This window comes from Propithecus coquereli, unplaced genomic scaffold, assembly GCF_000956105.1.
Source record: "Propithecus coquereli isolate 6110/MARCELLA unplaced genomic scaffold, Pcoq_1.0 Scaffold20, whole genome shotgun sequence".
Taxonomy (NCBI): domain Eukaryota; kingdom Metazoa; phylum Chordata; class Mammalia; order Primates; family Indriidae; genus Propithecus; species Propithecus coquereli.
The window spans coordinates 7,444,150-7,460,887 of NW_012144967.1; the positions used below are offsets into that span (position 1 = coordinate 7,444,150).

The window sequence follows — 16,738 nt, forward strand, 5'->3', positions numbered from 1 at the left end:
ATCACATTACTAATTTATGCGCACAACTGACAGTCTAATGACCAAGATTCATTTACACTAATCTCTAGAAAAGATGACCTTATATTAAAAAAGAAAAGGGACAATATAAGAGTCATTCTAATACCAAAAAGTTCAGTTTCAGTAAAGATTATTAAAGAGTCTTCCAAAGAGTTGAAGATGGTAGCAATTGGTTGTACTCTAGCTTTTAGTCTAATTGAGTTAGATAATTAATGAACATGGTTTTCTTTAAGGGCACATTTCAGTATAGTTTGAAATTCTCCAAGCTAATCATGATCTAAACTCCGAGGACGTTTCCAGTGTTCCGTGAATATTGAATGCACCCATTTTTACTTCTGCAATAGCTGTGTATGGAAATTTCCTTTTCATGTGTGAAAATGGGGAAGTGATTGAAGTACTCTTCCAGGCGCCAACAGCGTGCACCCCTCTCTGGCAGCCATCTTGGGACAGATGGTTTTATTTTCTTTTGTGAGAGAAGCGAAGTAAGGGCTACAGGGAAAGACACCTTTCCTCTTTGGGATTTTTCTGGTGGTAAAATAAAGTTTTATGGCTTTCTTATCTCTACCTCACAGAAGTATTTCAAGCACCTAAGAAGTATGCCAATGTAGACTGCCACCAAAACTCATAAATGGAGAGCGGCATAAAAATTCATCATTGTAACTAACAGATATCAATTATCTTGAGGCTTCCAGAGTGACAAACAGTAGATAGATTTAGAAATGGAAACTTAGACCTGTGTTCATACGTGTAAGAACAATGAGAGTGTTGGACATCCCCAAAAGGAAAAGGAAAAATCCTTTATCACTCAGTGTCCATAAATTTGGAACCCACTAATCATTACTACCTTGTTGTGGAATTCACCAGAAATAGATAATTTATAAACTCATTTTTTAAAGATTTTTGAACCAAATCTGCAGCTGACGATTATATACTTGGAGAATTTAAGGGCAAAAAAATTGTTTGAATTTGTGAAGTGACCACATACATCATGGTCTTTGATCACTGTTTAAAACAAAATTCTCAAACCAGGAAACATATTATCCAGTTAAAATATTTGTTGAATTGCCTTTACCACAAAGTACCATGTCTTTTCTATATCTATTTTTATAAAAGATCAAGTGGATTTTTGTCTGTGTGTGTGTTTTATAAGACCATTATAGTCTGATCTTCTCAGAAGTACATGGTATTTATAAGGGTTGGAGGCATGCTGATTTTTAGAAAAGAATTAATACATAATTTGAATTCAGAGTACAAGCTTTTAAAAAATATGATCCAGCTTGGAGAAGCGTTTCTGAAATACCTCTGGGGAATAAATTTCTTTTATTAATCCAATCAGCCATTGGATGTCATTCTTCCAATTTAATTATGTTTATCTGCCAATGGGTGACTCTGCTTCTTGTGCATGTAATTTCAGTGGGTGCAAATGGTGATGGCAAATAATTGTCCTCAGGGAGATAATTGCTGTTATAATTAGTTACCCGTGCAAGTTAGCGCTGTTAAAAATTTAACTATCAGATGACCTGGAAACGTGAGAGAATGTGTTTTCTATGTGCTCAAGAGGAAGAGGAGCCCTTATATTTCTTGGACATTTTCTAGGTGTTGAGCTTAGTGCTAAGTGATTTAGATACATTATCTTACTGAATCCTCACAGACTGCCTGTAGAGGGGGAAGGTTGACTTTCATGCTACTGATGAGGAAACCATGGTCATATAGGTGGCAAGTAGAAGACCCGAGATTGAAACCCAGGCTAACAGACTGGTGTACAATCATATCTCACAGGGTGCTTGCCAGAAGACAGCTTTGTGAAGAATTTAGTGCTTGGTACGTCGTTATTAGCCTAGAGTCTGCTCATGGATGTTTTACTTCTGTAACCACTGCTTTGCTTCCTTTCAGAAACCTGTTCCTCTGGGCAGGGCAAAGCATCATACCTGGAGCCTAAAAGGGATTTTTCCTTGGAGGCCTTTGCATACTCCACTTCCCTGAGAATGCTTCCTCTGGCTACTCTGCAGTATTAAGGATTCTCTCCGCTCTGAATTCCCATCACTCTCACGTCCCTGTCACTCAGCAGGAGGACTTGAATATGCAGGGCTCTAATAGGGGTCTTTGTATTCTACGGAGGCGTGTTTTTCCTCAGTCTAGATTGCCAGTTTATTGAGCGCAGGGTTTTCTTGGATCTCTCTACAGGATTGCAGTGGGCACAGGGCTCCTACCAGGCCCTGGATCAATACTCTTTGATTAAGTGCAAAACCTACAAAGACTTAATTACCTGAAGGTTAGAAGGTGGCTGCTCAGGATAGAAAGTTGGGAGACATCCCTTGAGGTAGCGTCATCTCTCGTTATGACCACCTGTCGGCCTGGCCTTCCTCTTCTGATGATGTTACCATACTAAGATGGTAGGATGGCATGCTGGGGTGCGGGGACTTTGGATTTCTCCTCTTTCAGGAAAACTGGCACTACCAAGTCCTTCTTCCCATCCCATATCCTCACCCCACCCCAAGCACACAGAAAGGGCTGCAGAAGGAGGTGAGGTGTCACCATTTGGGGGCAGAGGAGTAATATTTATGAAGAGAGGCACTGTCTGATTTCCCTTCTCAAAATTGAGGCCAGGGAGTCCCCAAAGCAATAGCTGGTGAAGATTCGGGTATGCACACGGGCTGCACGTCCCCCCAGTGCGTGGGCTTGCTGACTCCTCTTGTGATCAGAGCAGCGATGTCATCAGAGTAGGGATGGCCAATGAGGCAGCAAGCGTAGCCACAGGTAGTTCCCTCTTCAGCTTCCACACCTCCCTCTGGAGCCCAGGTCGGGCAGGAAAGAGGAAAGGGATGGAAGAGAGAGCAGATCATACTCCCCCAGCCTGCCCTTGTGGGGGTTGAATGGAATATGAGGCTGATGTTTACAAATGGTCAGGACTGGGTCTTTGTAGGTGAGGCAAAGCTGTTTTAATAAATAATAATGTCTCAAAAATTAGGGAATTGCCTGAGAAGTCATTAAGGGAGTAGCTACCCAGCAGGAGAGAAGGTTTCCAAAGAGTGCAGTGGTAGTGAATATTGGCAAACAGAAGCTGTTTTGTATTTCTGTGGCCAAAAATGAGACTTCTCAATGAAACCCATACTTCCTGAGCCCTGCCAGGGATGGATCCTGGGCTGTACATGTACATTAAATTCTCACGATGCCTCCGCGAAGCAGCCTGTAACCTTCCCGTTTCATAGCCACATGGAGACTAAGGTCGGAGTGAAACCTTGCTAACCTGGCCAGGCTAGTAAGCACCTGAGCCAGATGCAAACCTGTTACCTGCTCTTCCCACTAAGCATCCTGCTCTCCTTTTGCCCCCAGGTATGGAGGGCCTACCATGGGCAGACAGCCTCGCAGAGTCCTGTCCATACCAACTTACTATACCTCACGGCCTTGCTTTCAATCTGACATACGTCTGTTTAAAATACGAAAGGAAATTAGCGGTCTTCCTCAGAGTCTGTGTTCGCAGGGAGCATGGGACACCATGGAGTAGAGGGTGGGACCAAGTCAGAGCGAGGGCCTTTGAATATCCACTAAGACCCCTCACGCCGCGACTCGGGTCTTGCTTCTGGTTCGCTCCTCCCCTGGAGCTGCCTCAGTGACTTTGTCAGGATTGACCCGTTGATATCACCTGAGAAAATGACTGACAGTGATATGATCTTTCAAGAGTCACATTCACAGGCACAGTCGCGATGAAAACAAAATCTTATCCCCAACATCCTGCTTAAGAGGAACGTCTCCTTTCTTAGTCTTGCAATGTCATGTCTAATCGTTTGCATAAAACCTGAAGAGCTAGAAAATGATGGTTTTAGGCACAGTGGAAGAAACTGCCATTTTCTTCATTTTCTTTTTTTTAGCCTGTATCAAGTACTGATTTTACTATGAAAATAGAGTTGCCTCAATACAGAATAATTCCCCAAAGAAACTGAGGTGAGAAAGGAGTCAGCTGCTAAGCTGAGGGGTGTGAAGTCTGGGGACAGGGGCTTTCCCGTCCTTTTTATCGAGAAGATGTCTGAGTCACTGCTGTGTGTTGTGAAGTTCTCAGTGATGTGTAATGCAGAGAAGCCTCCTAGGAAAATGTTTCCTCTCTGAAAGAGGCTGTGGGAGCACCTGTCATATTGAGTTCGAGTCCCTGGGGCTGTTTTCTATATGGCTGATCAAACAAACTCATGCACCGGTCACCCTGGCTTTGTGTTCCAGCTGAATTGTCGTCTCTATTTCACCCCTTAATTTTCTTTTCCTTTTTTCACACGAGCAGCTTTTCATTATGAAACAAAACAGGTCTTTCTCCGTGAGTGGAGAGAGACTGACTCACTTACTTACTGACTAACTGACTTGTGTAGTCAAGGAAAACTTCACTGATAAGGAACCATTTGAGCCAAGGCCTCAAGAGACCCATGTGAGCTAGCATGCAAAAAAATGAAACAGTAATCATCGCAGAAGACGCTACGCTGTTGGTTGTCCATCCAACATCCAGTTATTCCTTCCTTCTCTCTAACAGAACCCTTCTTCCCTTGCCATAATGCAGCCATGTGATCAGGAGACAGCTGGGACCCATCTCTAACCATACAGGTGGATCCCAATTAGTCTAAGCCAATAGTGGCCACCAAACCTCACTTTCCAGTGACCAGTTCAGGAAGCCAGGTTTAAGCCAATCAACATAAGGAATTGCCCTGGTCACTGTCACTGGTCCAGGAGTAGGCACATAAGCTAAGCTGGCCTAAGCAGATTTAAATTTCTGTTTGGGGGAGGAGGATTTTTCCTCTGTCCATGATGGATGTGAACAAGGAAGAATGTCACAATTGCACAGGACTTGGTGGCACAGCCATCTCTGGACGATGAGGGAAGCCTGGAGACAGAGCCAATACAAAGTAGAGGGCAGAGCTGGGAACACTGCAGAGAAAAGGAGTCAGAGCCCTGATTACTCCATGCCTGGAGCCTGCTGCACTCAAGACTCCCCACTATGTGCAATGAAGAACCTCCTTACTCTTCATGTCAGTTTGAGTTTGGTTTTTATTCCTTGGTGTTTAAAGGTTCTTGATTATGAAAATAAAAATGATAGCAGCCAACATTTCTTGATAATTACCTTGTGCCAGGCACATTCTTTATATCTGTAATTTTGTTTATGTTCTTGACAATCTTATAAGGCAAATACACTATTGTCCTTATTTGTAAAATTTAAGTGATTTTGCTCAAGATCATGTGTGTAGTAAGTGGCAGAACCAAATTTGTGTTTCTTGGTTTGAGACAAAGTCTTCCTCTGTTGCCCAGGCTAGAATGCGGTGGTGTCATCACAGCTCATTGCATCCTCCAACTCCCGGGCTCGAGTGATTCTCCTGGCTCAGCCTCCTGAGTAGCTGGGACTTACAGGTGTCCACCACCACACTTGGCTAAGTTTTCTACTTTTGTAGAGGTGGGGTCTCACCATTTTGCTTAGGCTGGTCTTAAACTCCAGGGCTGAAGTGATCCTCCCACCTTAGCCTCCCAAGTCACTGGGATTATAGGCATGAGGCATCCCCTCTGGCAGAACCACAATCTTTCAGAGCTCAGAGCTTGTGCTCTTAACCACTATGATGGTTCCACTGATAGATGAGACAGAGAAAAAGAAAGAGTAAGGAGCTTGTGAAGAGGCCCCAGGAAGAACAGGAGATAGTGATATTATTACTAATTTTATAATTATTAAGATGTAATCTTGTTCTCTCCACCTGGAATACCTCGTCCCTGGGACACCTTTTCCCCATGCCCACTTCTCTGCCTAGGAACTTCTATTTGTTCTTTAAGAACTCGACTCAGATGTCACCTCCACTGAGGAGCCTTCTCACATCCCATCTCCCCAAACCTCCAACCCTCTGGAATCCCACAAAATTTTCTGAGATTTCTATTATAGCCCAAGTTATATTATAAAGTGCTCATTTTCATACCTCCTCCTTATACTATATTCAGAACTCCTCAAGGGCAAGGACTATGTCTAATTATTCCTTGTGGTTTCAGCGCTTAGCTCAGCTCATTGTAGGTGCTCAGGGACAGTGAGGTTGAATGAATCAATCATCACAACTCGAGGACCCTCTGTCTTACCAGGCATCATGCTAAGAGATGCAAAGTTAAAAAGATCAGGACTTTGGCCCCTTAAAGTTCATTAACAAATTGAGGATGTGTTCCTATCTTTCAGTTCTACATTATAGAAACTCAACACAAACTAGCTTAAAACAATGTGGGCAGGGGACAGAATTTATTTGTCTTAGGCAGGTTACTTCTATTAATAGTTTCAGGAATAGCTGAATATAAGATCCATGGGTTTCCAACAATATTCTTCTCCAGATGAGGTCTCTTTCTATAACCTGCTCTTGGGTGGCTTCATCCTCAGGAATTTTTTTCCCATGTGAAAGCCACTCACAGCTCCATGTTTACATCCAATTGTAACAAAAATAGTGGTTTTTATGCCAACGGTCCTAGCAAAAGTTCTAGGAGTCATTCTCAATGCTTTTATTGAGTCACCTACCCTTCACTGAACCCATTATAATAACTCTGAATAGGCCTACATCACATGCCTACCTCTAGATTTGGAAGTGCGGTTGACCCCATCCAAATCATATGGATTAAAAGTGAGGGAAGGTTGTTCACCAGAGAAAAATCAAGTTGCTGTTACTAAAAGGGGGAGAAGATATTAGGCAAGGAAAAACCAACACATGTCCTCCAAAGAGGAGATGTCCTATACATCAGTAATTATATGGTAAGGCTAGGAGTAATGTCTGTCTTAGGTGATTACAGCCAAAGATTAGGTAGGAGAAATGGATCACTTCAAGGACAGCTGTCCACAAACACCTTCTAGGAGGAAGCCTATGAACTAGGTCTTTTGGATAGGTAGGATTATGGTAGATAAAGGTGAGGAGGACTTTCAGATATGGAGAAAGGCATGAACAAAAGCAGGGAGGTAAGAATCCTTTGGAGGTTTTCTAAGTTTGCTGGGAACTTTTGGGAATTAAGTTTGGAACTTTGGTTGGGGGCTAGATCTATACATAGTCTAATAAGTGCTAATCCCTTATGCAGATTTCTTCTATATATGATCTCAAAAAAGTAATCTTGGCAGGCACCAGGAGTAGGATTATTCTTCCCATGTTACCCATGGAGCAAGTGAGGCCTAGTGCAAGAGATGCCTGCTGAGAGTTTTACTCTCTTGTGTCCAGAGATGGAACAGCACAAGAAGCCCAATTTTGGCCCTCCAGTTCAGGACTGTGCCTTTCCCCCCATCCACAGTAAAAATAAAATCTGGGGTTGGAAATCACCAGGACAGCAGCTGTAGCTCAGCCCCAGGGCCAGCCTGAGGACACCTTTGGAGGAAGCTGTGGGAACAGCCATATAGGCAGAAAGAAGGTATCTGACTTCATAATGGCTAAGAGCACAGACTCCGGAGTCAGGCCTGGTTTGGATTCTCAGTTTCATGAGTTAAGGTGTTACCTTGGGCAGATTATATAACTTCTCTAAGCCTTAGTTTCCTCATCTGTAAACAAGGTAAAGAACAATATCTATCTTACAGGATGGTTCATGAGGTCTGAATGAGGTATTGCAGATTAAGAACTTAGCACTCTCTTCCTCCTCCAGTCTGGTCTCCTCTTCCTCATCCAGCCTCATCTCCTCTTCTGGTCTGGTCTTCTGTTCCTTGTCTGGTCTGGTCTCCTCTTCCTCATCTGGTATCATCTCCTCTTCTGGTCTCCTCTTCCTCATCCGGTCTGGTCTCCTTTTCCAGTCTGTTCTCCTCTTCCTCGTCCAGTCTCCTGTTCTCTTCCTCGTCCGGTCTCATCTCCTCTTCTGGTCTGTTCTCCTCTTCCACATCTGGTCTTGTCTCCTGTTCCTTGTCCAGTCTCATCTCCTCTTCTGGTCTGTTCTGGTCTCCTCTTCCTTATCCTGTCTGGTCTCCTTTTCTGGTCTTGTCTCCTCTTCTTCATCTGGTCTTGTCTCCTCTTCCTCATCCAGTCTCATCTCCTTTTCCTCATCTGGTCTCATCTCCTTTTCTGATCTGTTCTCCTCTTCCATGTCTGGTCTTGTCTCCTCTTCCTCGTCTGGTCTCATCTGGTCTGGTCTCCTCTTCATCATCTGGTCTCTTCCGGTCTTGTCTCCTCTTCCTCATCTGGTCTCCTCTTCCTCATCTGGTCTCATCTCAACTTCTGGTCTGGTCTCCTTTTCCTCATCCAGTCTGGTCTTCTCTTCCAGTCTGGTCTCATCTCCTCTTCCCCATCCGGTCTTGTCTCCTCTTTGGGTCTGTTCTCCTCTTCCATGTTTGGTCTTGTCTCCTCTTCTGGTCTCGTCTCCTTTTCCTCGTCTTGATTTATCTCCTTTTCAGGTCTGTTCTCCTCTTCTTCGTCTGGTCTCATCCACTCTGTTCTCCTCTTCCTCATCCAGTCTTGTGTCCTCTTCCTCATCCAGTCTCGCTTCCTCTTCCAGTCTGGTTTCCTCATCCGATCTGGTCTCCTCATCTGGTCTGGTCTCCTCTTCCTCATCTGGTTTCCACCCCTTAATTTTCTTATGAGGAATAGAGAAAAGCAGGATTCTGGGAGATCTGAAATGCTCTCCTTTGGGGAGCCCATAAATGCATGTTTATATATTTCACAGCTGGAAATACTATAACTCAGGAGTTGGAGCAGGAAGAAAGGCAGGGGAGGAGCACTTTTTGCAAAGTGGTTGTGTGAGTGGCTCTGAATCCACATTAGGGGCCACAAAAAGAGCTGCTTTTATTTTGGCTGAGCCAAATGCTTGGGTGTATTGACCAATAAGTCAGATTTCTGGATGTGGATCAAGATCAGCCACTTGTGTATATAGTTCAAGGCCCTGGTGGCCCATGGTAGCTGACAGGACACTGGGAAGAGATAGCATTTGTGGTCTCATCTGAGCCATCTGTTCTCCCTGGGTTAGTTGAACAACCTGTGTGAACAGATCTCTCATGGACCCACTTAACTCTTAAAAGATGAATCTCTTAACTACAAATAAGAAATAATATACCATATATACCTTTGTTAGATTGAGATAAAATGGAGGGAGAGTGTTTTCCTTAAGTTGACCACCTTTATAGGGGAAAAAGTAGCAGGGAAAAAGAAAGTGGACTGTAGATAAAAACAAATATGAAATTTGGGACCGAACACATTGATGCCTCAAGCAATAGCCCTTCCCTACTTCCTCCTCCTGCCTCCATCGAAATTCTCAGCACAGACAAAGCCCAGCTCCCAAGAGGAGCCACTAACCACTTTTTCAGCAGCTTCAGCATCTTTTCACATCAGGACAGAGAGTGTTGAAATTGCATTTTCTAGGGATTTTTATGCCAGAGAGAATAAATCATGTTGCTTTGCAAAAAATAAACAATCACATAAATAACAAGGCCAGGCTAAAAAAGATCCCCAAGGCACCAATGGCTCAGTCATCAGGCCTTGAAGAAGGTCAAGTGCACTCTTTCCTGACCCCCCCACCCCCGACCCTAGAGTGAAAAGACAACTCAGAGCTGAGGTGGGTACAGTCTTCAGGTCATAATTGATTTGATTTCAGGTGGGCTCTATGGCAATGGATGATGGGGCTGTAGAGGGCAAGATCCAGGCTGGAGTGGGGCGTGAAGAAAGTGGGTCAGTTACAGGGCTAGCCCCATAAGAGGAGTGGAGCGATCCCAGGTCTTTTGCCCAAAAGGACAGAGCACAGACTGGATTCTGGCAAGCATCCACCCCTGGAGATCATCTGGCCAGTGGTGTAATGCAGTGGGGACTCTAAGATGTGCCAGTGGCTAGTACCAACCTGACCAGCCTGTCCAGATGAGGCCAGCATACTCATAAGGAGGTGAGCAATTGCAGGTGAAGGGGCCTGGCAAGGAAGGGAAGGCCTCTGGAGCTCCATCCACAGAGTGAGGCTTGTGGGTGGGTCTGCGGACCTAGAGAAAGGGAGGCAGATGCTGTGGTTGCTGCTAAGGAATGGGAATGAAGCCAAAGCCCTCCAGGCTGACGGGTCTGAGGCTGCTTGTTCATCATTCGTTCATTTGCATGTTGCGCATCCACTGAATGTCACGCACACTGTACCAGGCAGTGGGCAGTTCCTGAGATGAAGCTATTGCCTGCTTTCGCAAGGTTTACAAACAGTGGGAAGGTCAGAAAGGAAAAGCAGATGGTGACAGCACAGGGCCATGACATGCATCAGGAGGAGCTGAATCAGTGCTGTAGTGTACCTAATTCCAACCAGAGGGCGGGATCGTCACAAACAATGACCATTTTTCTGTGCCACACACTGTGCTCGGTGCTTTCCCACTTGATCTAAGTCTTATCACGAATGTATAAAGCAGGTGTTAATATTCCCATTTTACAGATGATGAAATTGTGGCTCCGAGAAGTCAGATCACTTGATCAATATCACACCTGGAGCAAGTGCTGGGGTGGGGATTTGAACACAGGTCCTTTTTGGCTGTAAATCGCAAAGCTCACAAATATAGAAACACATACAGCCAGAAACACTCTCCAGAAAGATCTTTTAGAATCGTTCTACCCAAAGGCACAAGAGAGAAAAATAACAGAGATTACAGCATGAGACAGAGGAAGAATTAAAATAGTGCTTTTAATATAATTTTCAGCAAACGTACAGTATGTACTTTAACATCACATATTTCTAAACTGCTCATCTGGAAAATATAAGCTGCAAAAATACAGAATACCACACTCAAAAATCTATTGAGTATGTGCTTTTTTCCCCTCCATTCTGGGAAACAGAGTGGTTTGGACCCCCCTCGGCTGATTTTGTTAGAGCTGCTGGAGCCCTCGGTCACAGAAGCATTCCCAAGAGGGGGTTTCTAAAGCGTGTCAGCAAGCCAGCCCCATGGGAGCCAGAGGAGGGATGGACGGAAGGGGAATTGTACACCAGGTCGACGTTACTCTTTAGCGACCCAGGAAAAACGCCTATGCTGAGGGCTGTTTCAAGGACTCCTGACAGTAAGTCACCTACTTAGTCCTCGTCACAGGCCTGCGCTGGGGGCCTCAAAGGACCACACACTGGCTGGATGATCCACACTGGGGCCCTTGGGTTCTCGGGCAGGGAGGAGCACGCTAAGGCAGGCCCGCGCGGTCTGTGGGTGGTGGTGGGCCGTTCTCTGCAGGAGGAGGAAGAGGGCCAGGCCCTCAGCTTCTCACAAAGGAGTCTTCTGAAGGTGAGTGTGACTCGGGGCAGGTTTTCTCAGTCTCAATGTCTTGGTACTCTGTGCCTAAAGGGGGAGGAGGGAAGAAGAGCCAAGAGGAAAAAGAGATCGGTCTTTTCTGCTTTTCCTACTTTTTGTTAGGCTTATACAATAGTATCGTGGCTTTCCAGGGGAATGGACGAGAGTAGGCAGCGGAAGCAATACAGTGCTGGTTTTCACTTCATGTCACCCCAAGAGAGCAGACTCCAAAGCCCAGAGGCCTTTTGGGAGGCAACATCTTTCTGAGAAGCACGTTTAACTACATGTCCATCCCAACACCCAAGTGGACTTGTGTATAAAGTAGACATCTGTCTCCCTGTCAATAATTCAGCCTCCTCTTACATAAATCATCAGGGACAGGCCTGTGTTCAGGACTCAGTCACTGCACAGTGACTCTCTACCGAAGAGGAGGCTGAGTGTCAGAGAAAACCACCCGGCATCACAGTGTCACGCTTTGTCCTTCAGCATTCAGGATAGTTTGTTTCTCATTCAGCCACAGTCATTCACCGCACGAGGAGTAAAACAGTCTCTTTATAGGAACAAGGTTTTTAGCCTATGCCACACTTCCAAAATAGATGTTGTGGCTTCACTGAAAAGCTATTAAAAACCCAACTAGTCCCTGTGAGGATTCATAAGCCGTGCACGTCTCATTGACCATAATATGCAGCTTTCCTGTTCAATGACAGGCACAGTGGGGCCATAGACATCCCCATTCATTTATTTGTCCTCTTTAGCCTTTGACCTGGAGGTACATAAGATGACAATTTGGAAATGTCATTCCTAGGCCAGGCGCGGTGGCTCATGCCTGTAATTCCAGCACTTTTGGAGGCCGAGGTGGGAGGATTGCTTTAGGCCAGGAGTTGAAGAGCAGCCTGGACAAAAGCGAGACCCTATCTCTCCAAAAAAAAAAAAAATGGTGTGTGGAAATGTCACTGCTTTCCTCAGGGTTTTGAAGCTAAGAGCTGGGGTTCTGGGCATTTGGGAAGCATCTTTTCTCAACTTTTGCAAGGCTCAAGTTCTCATGGTCTTGGTCCTATGGATGGGGGGTTGGAGAAGGTGGGGCGGAAGTAAGAGCTGGGATTGGTTCCTACTCAACAGAGTAAGACAGAGGCTGATGAGTGGCCAGGAAACATCTGCAGATGTGGCTAAGGTTGAAGAAGGAAGGGAGTGCTTTGAAAGTCTCCAATGTTTAATTATTGAAGGGAAACATAGTTTGTCTCATTTTAGATTCCTGTGCCCATAAGCAAAATTTTGCAGAGGCTCTCACCTCTGGCTCTTGGCTCCCTTCTCCGTGACTATAGACTCCTGCCTGGGTTTCCCAGCGGTAGCTGGTCTGTTGGCTTTATAGAGCCTTCCTAAGAAGCCAGATCCATGTGCTCACTTTGCGGGGCGTGCAGTACAGTGGAAAGAGCACTGGTTTGGGAGTCAGATCTGTCACTGGCTCCCAGTGATTTTCTAACTAGCTATGTGACCTTGGGACAGTTGGATTTGCTGAGCTTTAGTTTTTGGACATGTAAAGTGGAAAACAAATTATACTCACCTCGTAGGGCTGGTGTGACCAGGCTGCTGCTGTGATACCTCGGGTCATGCGTGGGGGCGGGCGGGGGTGAGGGGAGGCTCCTAACAGACATGAGTGCCCCAGCCCCTTCCCTCCCTAAGGAGCTGCAGTAGAACAGAATTTGTGTTCAGTGGGTTCCTCTTGTAATGAAACTTCCTACATTGTACACTTCCAATTCATTTTATGGCCTTAGATTATAAAATCAGATAGTTGTGCCAAGCATGTCTCCATGAGAGTCATTTTCTATTAGGTTAGCATGAATTTAAGAAAAACATTAATGGGCTGGCAAAAATCTCAATCTGCAGAAAGTTAAACCTCCAGAAAATGTACTGTTGTTCCATTTGCTCATAGCAAAAGAACATAATCACTTCTACCTTATGGAAAAATATTCAAAATTTATGATAATCATCAACTCCTGATTGTTGACCTGAATCGTCATTACAAAAATAGAAATGTCTAGAGACTCTGTTCCTAAAAGCCTGAGATCTGAGACTAGAGTAAAACATACCCAGTTGTGCCCAGCTTCAGTGTCTGAAGGCCCTGGGCCAGAGCTGAGCTCCCAAGGTTGATACTGTCGACCACAGTGGTACCAGGCATGCAGTGTCTGGGGGTCTCCCCGCTGGAGCTGATGCCTCCCTGGCATCTTGGTGCTCTGACAGTGCATTTCAGAATGCATTAGAGTGGAGGGATCTGTTTCCTCTTACCTGTCCATTTCTGGTAGAACACCTCGTATCAGAGGATAACTAGAATCAGGGCTTAAGACCAGGAATGACACAGGAAGGACGGACATCCCTAGATACAGCTTCCACAGTGTCCTAGTGGTTATATCAGGGGCATGTGAGCGTGTGTGGGGCACCATAGTCCATTTGGGCTGGAGTCCTTCTGAAGCAGTCTCTAAAGATGCAGACGGGTCCCTCATGTCTTGCCCACTAGGGAGGCAATACCCATGATGGCTAAGCACATGGGCTTTGGATTCATAGACCTGGGTTTGAATCCCAGCTCTGCTTTGTGACCGTGAGCCAGTGTTGGAAGCCTTCCAAGTCTTGTTTTCCTCCCCTGTAAAATGAAGCTAACAACCGCTCCTACCTCACAGGGTTATTGTTGACGTTAAACAATACTGTAATAAGCTCAGCCTAGTAGTTCATGGTAAGTGCTTGATAAATGTTAGCTACTATTATTATTAGCCACTATTAGTGCTTACCAATTATTCCACCCGGAATGTCTGTTAGCCTTACAGTGCCAATGTTGTGTGTTGGTAGGGAGGAGGAAAGGGATTTGAAATACTGTTCAGTATCTGGATTCACTTTTCTTTTTCTGGTTCCTACATATATCCCTCATGTGGCCATTTCCATCAGTTAAGAAAAAAAGGCGGTCACTGTAGTTGAATTGCTGAATCTCAGAGCTGGAAGGGACTGTAGAGTGTACATACAGTTCAAATTCTCCACATTACACAAGAGACAAATAATGTTGCCTTCAATTTTAAACCCTGACAACAAAAGGGCACTTAACTCATTGTTGGAAATAAATGAGATATCCGAATTAGGGTCTCCTGGCCAGGAATGGTCAGCTCCAGGTCCCTTGTAACACGTGTTCCATCAGCCTCACGTGCTGGGCTCTGCCCCACCTGCACTCAGCCATTAATGCTTCCGCAAGCACGAGGTGTTCTTGGGGCCTTGCCTGTGCTCTAGAACAGAGATCAGCACACTGCGGCCCTCCCTTGGCCAAAGCCAGCCACCACCGTCTCTGTAGATAAAGCATTATTGGAACACAGCCCATTCGTTTGTTTACCCACTGTCTACGGCCGATCTCATGCTATTAGTGCAATGGAGTTGAGTAGTTGTGACAGACTATGGCCCATACAGCCTAAAATGTTTGCTACTTGGCCCTTTACAGAAAAAGCTTGTGAACGTGCTTTGGCGGCCTTCTCTTGGGGGCCTCTTCTCCCCCTCTCTGTCCTCTCACCCTGTCTCCCTTACAGATACTCACTGCTCTTTAGTTTTTAGTTTCTTGACCATTCTCTCTCCAGAGCCTTCCTGATTCTTGCTGTCATGAGGCAGAGCTCACCACCACCATGAATCAGCTCTCCTTACCCCCAGACAGACCCTAGCTCTTAACACTATTATTTCATCGACTATGTTTGTGTTCAGGTCTGTCCAGCTCATTGAATTGTAAGCTCTTAGAGGGCAGAGACCATGTCTCTTTCACCTTTGTAGCTGGTCCAGGGTCTGGCCCAGAGCCATAATTTTAAGTAAAGGAATGAATAAATACATGTTTAGAATATATCAAGCTCATACAATGCACCCCGAATGAAACTAATCCTGCAAATGAAAATCATGTTACCACATGGACGGTCCCTGACAAGTATGAGCTCTTGCCCCTGTTTCCATGGCAGCAGAGTTTTCTGAGGGATGGGACCATCTTTGCTTTTCTAAATTTCCCATTTTAAGGTTTTATAACCTGTGTGGTCCCTGCCATGATGACCAGGCACCCTGGGTAGGTGTGGGCGGCTCTGTGCAGTCAGTGTGGATTCCATGTGTTACTCTAGGGCACAGGCTCTGTAAGAGGCATCTGAACAAAAATACCTTCCTTGCATATTCCACCAGTGAGAGATTCTTCCAGTTCACTCTTGAGCAACACTAATACCCTAGAGGGGGCTGGGGTCCAAAGTCTGTCACTTAGGGCCAGTTGCTCTAAGAGATTAGGTCCTTGCAGCTGTTCAGAGAGTAGGATGTGGAGTGAGTTGGGAGAGGTGGGCTATAATGAAAGAGGAGGGAAGGGCAGAAAAAGGATAAACACTATATTTGGGTCTTGAACTAATTTTCCAGGCCAAATGTAATTTCACTAGCACCCTCTCTTGGAAAACTTGGTGCCTCTTAGATATTTGATCTGGATTCTAACCTAAGGGGAAACAGTCCCTAAAGGAAAACATGGATTGTGGTTGAGAGGCCAATATGAGGGCAGTAGCATTAGCCTAGCAGAGCGATCAAGCCCCTACTGTGTCTGGAACTTTCCTCTGGCTTTTGGCCAGAGATGTCTGCTTCTCCTACGCCATCAGAATAGTCAGGTAAGAAAGGCACCAGGTAGCAAGTATTCTCCATCTGTTGGACTGAGACACTGCTTACCTGGGTTTCTTCCCTCATCCAAAACAAACCAGATCAAATATATAAACCATAATAAAATACAGCATAGCTCTACCAAACTGCAACAGAAGCTCATCTCCTCCTTCTGGTCTTGATTGTACGATCAGACGCATTGATTTCTACACATTGAACTTTATTGCTTAACACTGCTGAGTGGGGCTTCTGGGGCTCCTAGCACTGCTTAGAACAGACCACTCGGGTCTGGCAGGCATGGCTGGGTGGAGAAGGGGCTGTATTTCCCAGCACCTGAAGCAGCAAGAAAACCAGCCTGGCGGGAACACAGGAAGCAGCAACTACTTTTCCTCAGAGGGTTTTTCTGTTAGAGAGTGTATGTGTATGTGTATGTAAATATTTCCTCTTTACGTGTTCCTCACAAGGAATGGCCTGGGCTCCTCTGGAAGGTGTGGAGGAACTTCCATTAGAACTACAGCAGGTTCTCTTTCCTGAGAAATATCCCTGGGGAATGGAGTGGCTGTCATCCCAGGGACCAGCTGGTGGCCCTTGTGTGGAATGCGTCTATGGGTTACCTCAGGGCCGCTGGCTTTCCAACAAGGGCTGGGAAACCTTGCATGTGTGAGGGAGGGGACCCTCGAGGTCATTACTGGACACGGAGGTGGACTCTGGACTGGAATGTACAGATGCCATTTAAGCAAACTGAAAATCATCACTGAAGTGAGCTGTTCCATCGTAAGGTGGTGAGAAAGTGATTTTTATGGAGAAGCTCGGAAGACATTAGCAACCCTGTCAAATAATTCCTCAGCAGCTCTTGGTTTCCCCTTATTATGTTGCCTGTTAAGCACCACCAGCAAACTCCTCAGG

General features: G+C 45.4%; 1 pseudogene; it reads right to left on the bottom strand.

The window, feature by feature from the left end:
- LOC105809819 overlaps positions 1-7,752 on the bottom strand; it is a 124,067-nt pseudogene extending 116,315 nt beyond the window's left edge.
- Positions 7,753-16,738: the final 8,986 nt, after the last annotated feature.